The sequence below is a fragment of the Cyprinus carpio genome, unplaced genomic scaffold, assembly GCF_018340385.1.
Source record: "Cyprinus carpio isolate SPL01 unplaced genomic scaffold, ASM1834038v1 S000006502, whole genome shotgun sequence".
Classification (NCBI taxonomy): Eukaryota; Metazoa; Chordata; class Actinopteri; order Cypriniformes; family Cyprinidae; genus Cyprinus; species Cyprinus carpio.
The window spans coordinates 215,605-221,153 of NW_024879170.1; the positions used below are offsets into that span (position 1 = coordinate 215,605).

Consider the following 5,549-nt stretch of genomic DNA (forward strand, 5'->3'; position numbering starts at 1 on the left):
GAGAGCGGGAGAAGATCAGTATCACGAAGACTGTGAGTACATTGGATTGTTTACATATCATTGCTCATACTTGGATATGGATAACTAATATCTGCTGGAGTGATTAACAGCTTGTTGAGTGGCCCCATCGTGGAGGACGAGACGAGTGGGTGAGCCGAAGTAGAGTGGGGGTGAATGGATGTTATTTGGCTGTGGCCACACCATAAAGTTTGGAGCACTTACCGTGCCAGCGACTGTAAACTCCTCCAGGACGAAATCCGACCGGGCGTGGAGTACCGACCTTAAAAGTCACTGAAGTGTGTGTGTGTAGTGCAGTGGGTGAGTCTGTCTTTGACGTGTGTACACCGAAGTTTTGCAGTGCTGTGCCGTGTCCCTGTTGTCTGTACTCGCCCTCCAGGCCGAGAAAAGTTCCTGTTGGAGAGAACGTAGGCTGCCGTGGCGGTGCCCACCTATCCCACCTACGCCCGCCTATAACTCCGTTCCCCGTACCTAGCCTGAAGGAGGTGAAGCGTGAATGCAAAACAAGGTATTGTGCGGATATTGTGGGGAAAGCTAAAAGTTATTGATCTTGAATACGCCCTGTAAGCCCAGTGTGAAGATACCGTTACTTTGTTGAATACATACCTGTCTGCACGAGCTAAAAGCTACTGACCTTGAATACGCTCTGTAAGCCCAGCGTGAATATACAGTCACTTTGTTGAATACTTACCTGTCTGTACGAGCTAAAAGCTATTGACCTTGAATACGCCCTGTAAGCCCAGCGTGAAGATACAGTCACTTTGTTGAATACATACCTGTCTGCACGAGCTAAAAGCTATTGACCTTGAATACGCCCTGTAAAGCCCCAGTGTGAAGATACAGTTACTTGTTGAATACTTATCCGTCTGCACGAGCTAAAAGCTATTGACTTTGAATACGCTTCGTAAGCCCAGCGTGAAGATACAGTCACTTTGTTGAATACATACCTGTCTGCACGCGCTAAAAGCTATTGACCTTGAATACGCCCTGTAAAGCCCAGCGTGAAGATACAGTTACTTGTTGAATACTTATCCGTCTGCACGAGTTAAAAGCCATTGACCTTGAATACGCTCTGTAAGCCCAGTGTGAAGAGTCAGTCACCTTGCTCAATACCTATCTGTGCTACGAGTTAAAAGTTACTCGCTTCGAATACACCGGTGTACATCCAGGGGAATGACCTAGTTACCTTGCTACATCCTTACCTCTGTTACTTACCTGTGCCCTCAGGGACTTGTGTGTTACTTTGTACTTACCTAGGAGGTCTATGGGAGTGGAGGAGCTGTCCAGACGCTGGTGAAGTACAACCCAAAGAGCAACGAATATAGGAACAAGGCATTCTTCTCCGTTTTACCCATTACTCATCATGTGTTTCTGTCTGTTGCCTTCAGGAGAAGAGAAGGGCGCCACGGGAAATCAAGCCGCTAAGGAAGGACTTAGGATCAGTCAGGAGATTGGTGGAAGTTCTGTGAAAGGACGAAAGAGCCCTTTGCCCCCCCCCTCAGGACTGTGATAACTTACCAACGACCTCCAGATTTCTCAGGCCCAGTCCCCTCCTGTCAAGAGACGAAAATCCAAATTTTAGATTCCCCTTTCTCCTTTCCTAAATTATCTTTTTAAATAATTTAAATAAAGTTGTTTTAAATTATCCTTATCTCATCTTGTGTGTCTGGTCATTGGGGTGTTCTTGGGACCTCCTCGAGGTGGAAGCTAGGAAGGGGCGTGACTCGCAACACCTGTGGTCCGCTCCGACCTGTGACACATACATGAATTTCCAACTGTGTTGTTGTCAATGGATTGGCACTTGGCAGTTTTGACAGTAAACAGAAATGTTTATTTTTATTTAGCCTGACACTATCCCCACGATGTGTTTGTAATCTTCCATTTTGCAGCATTATATAAGCAAGGTGATTGTCAGCATTGTTGTTGGTGTCTGTGCACAGCTGCAAGGAATACTTCAATATGTACACTGTTTTCATTATATGTTTAAAGTTATTGTTTTTTATTATTTAATAATGTGGTTTCACTTTATTTGATGGTCCCTTTTGAAATTTTTGTTGACTAGTAACGTTGCACCTACATACCGGCTCTCATTAGAGTGTTAGAATAAGTTACTTGGGAAACCATCATAATAAAGAGTTAGAAATTAAGCAGACACACTGTAAACCCTAATGTTGTCTTTACTTAAACAATCAAGTAATGTTGACTAAACATTACTTAAAATTGTGCATTTTGGCCCTGTCACTCAAAAATATGAGTTAATTTAACTTATTTTCCTTCAAAATGCATAAACTTAATATTTCAAGTCTTGTGAACTCAAAATCATGATTAATCCTTTGGAAAAACTCAACATCACTCTGTTCTTCCTTTAATGTGATTGGCCATGCAAGGAATTCTGCCTAGCAACAAGTGAACAAAAGCACTGATTGGTGGATTACAAAATTGGTCCTTTTAGCCTCGTCTGTTCGGTAGGCAGCTGATACCACATTGATTTCAAGACGGACGTTTTTCTTCGTGTACTATGTTCGGTAAGTAAAATTATGTAGATATTAAGTTATTTTGTTTGATATCTACTAGTGAAATATGTTATTTTAAATCCTTGTGGTACGTTTCGATAATAAAAGTAAACGCAGCCATAATTACAATATTTCCCAGAAAAACTTTGCCAGCGTAGCCATCAAGTAACGTAACACACACACACACACATTTTGCCAACCTTGCCATTAATTAACAATATTTTCTAAGATTTGGTGATGGTATGATTATTGAAAGGACAACTTATTTCTTATTTTACCAGTGAGGTATAACGTTACGTATTTGATGAAGTGGCCTAACGTTAATGGTTTTCTTTTGAGAGAAAAAAACATGGCAGTTAGACCATGCGGGTTAGTTTTTCCCGGGCAAACTTTATCAGTGTCGTTATTAATTAACAATATTTTCAGGATAATGTTCTCAAGGTATCATTGAGAAGTCGATTTTTTTTTTTTTCATATTTTGACTTGTAAAGCGTATTTGTATAAAGTATGAATTGTAGGTTAACCTTGCTACTATAGCTGAGACGAATTAGGCTAGTGATGTTTCATAGATGAAATTACAGGCCATCTTCACACTGGTCACCAGTAACGTAATTAACGTTAGCTACAAAGTGATTTAACTTTTTTTCAACTTTTTCTGTTACAGGTGACATGAGATAAGGAGATGTGGAAATGTAAGTATTTCATTTTTTGACTCTGCAAAAAAAAAAAAAAAAAAAAAAAAAAAATATATATATATATATATATATATATATATATATATATATATATATATATATATATATATATATATATATATATATATATGTAAGAAATAAAATCATGTGGTTTTACAACAATTTGAGCATGAGTAAATGAAAAAAAAATTTTTAGTGGTCTAACGTATTCCTTTAACATGATAAAACAGCAGTATTTCTTAGCCTCTTCATTATTTCCTAATCATTTCTTAGCCTGTAAAGCATTTCTGTGTAAAAGATTATGTGACCTAGCCTTATCTCCTCCAGGTTTGCATGGAGTTCACCAGAATTACAGACAAAAATCTACAGCAGGAATTCTATGAAAACCTGGACAGACAGTTCACGGTTCATGGACCTTTTTAAAACCAGAAGGGGGACTCCTGGTCAGCACTTGAAGTTTTTACAGAAAATAGAGTTCAGTAATTATTTGTCTTATTTAACATAACTTAAAGGTACTGTATAGTTCACCCTAAAATGGAAATTCTGTCACCATTTACTCACCCACAAGTTGTTCCAAACCTGTATAAATTTCTTTGTTCTGCTGAACACAAAAGAAGATATTTTAAAGGAATGTTTGTAACCGAACAATTTTGGGGCACCATTGACTTCCTTAGTATTTCTTTTTAGTATGTACATGTCAGTGGTGCCCCAAAACTGCTTTGCTATAAACATTGTTCAGAATATCTTCCTTTGTGTTCAGCTGAGCAAAGAAATTTATACAGGTTTGGAACAACTTTAGGGTGAGTAAATGATAACAGAATTTTCTATTATCCCTTTTAACTACCCTTTTTAAAAGTATTTCATTTTGTCAACATGTAATTTATTTTAATCTGTTTACTATTTAAAGTAATCTGTTAAGTATGATAGATAATCTTAATTTAATTATCATAACAATGTTTAAAATAGATTGGCATTAATAGAATTTCATGTTTTCCTCTAAAGTCAGACCAGCCAACTGAGGTCCGAACCCTTGTTCTTCGAGGACTGACTATCATGCTGGGAAATGAAGACTCTTCTTTCTTCAAGTCATGTTTAGTAAGTACATCTGTTTTAAAAAGGGATAGTTCACCCAAAAATGATTACCCCATGGTTTACTGACCCTCAAGCCATCCAATCAGAGTTATAATAAAATTTATCCTAGCTCTTCCAAGCTTTATAATGGGAGTGAATGGGGGATGAGATTTTGAAGCTGCTTTCAAGCAGTTCTCAAGCATGTTCATTCAGTGGCTTCATTTCTATTCGACAGCTTTCAGCCTCAACTACGTTAATAAATCATTAGCTCATCCATGAACATGATTGCATATTGTACCTCTAAGGTACATCATACGTCACATCACTTGTGCTTTTTCTGTAAGTTGATTATGGTCCACTGGAAACTTACTTTAAAAAGTTTTTAAATATGAATATTTTTCTTACCAAAACCTACTGAGTCAATTCAGAAGGCCTTTCACAAACTCATGTTAAAAGGCCTAAGTGTGAGTACACTTATATTTTTTGGTGAAGTATTCCTTTAATTTACATATGTAGCCAACTTTTTTTTGTACAAGTCTTCAAAATAATAAACATAATTTATAATGCATATTTTAAAGTGTATAATAAATTCTTTGCAGGAAGCATCTACATTTACATAAATTCAAATGTATACATGTCAATATAATGTTGGATTAGAGTTAGTGATCACAATACTATATTTATACCTGTTTTTTTCACTAGGTGTCTGATCATTGCAATACTATCCTTGATGTGCCAGTGGGGATCTTATTCGAGCACACTGATCTTCAGCCCCCAAACTCCTTGCATTTGAATAATTTCTGAAGGCCAAGTGGTGATGGACAAAATGCAGGACCTCCCACAGGCAATCTTTCTTCTGTTCGGTTTGATTTATGCACTAGACGTGAATTACCCAAAAATCACTCGCCAACACATTTGATTTCATCCAGCGTGTACTAATGTGAATGGGATAGAATGCTCTCAAGCCTAGAGTTCAGTCTCTAGCAAACCAGTTTTTTTGCTTAAGAAACGTCACTGTGATACCTTTAACACCACCCTTTGTATTGGCTTTTTTCCACCATTGATTTACTCCATTATCCATTTATGAAAAATAAAAAGTATGTTTAAATAGTTAAATGCACAGAGGTCTACAATTGATGTGGAGTATTTAATTTGGTATATTGTTACCATTGTTACACCCGGTGGTTGTGACCTGGTAATATTTCCATTACAGTATAGTTTCAGTATGTATTATTTTAGTTTGCCGTGTTTG

At 37.3% G+C, this 5,549-nt stretch overlaps 1 long non-coding RNA gene across 1 annotated transcript; it reads left to right on the top strand.

Annotated features, from left to right (window-relative positions):
• The first annotated feature begins 2,241 nt into the window (after positions 1-2,241).
• Positions 2,242-5,189, top strand: LOC122143757. The gene is made up of 5 exons (XR_006159349.1): positions 2,242-2,543; positions 3,196-3,223; positions 3,554-3,669; positions 4,229-4,321; positions 5,000-5,189. It is a non-coding gene; the product is annotated as an uncharacterized LOC122143757 (long non-coding RNA).
• The last annotated feature ends 360 nt before the right edge of the window (positions 5,190-5,549 follow it).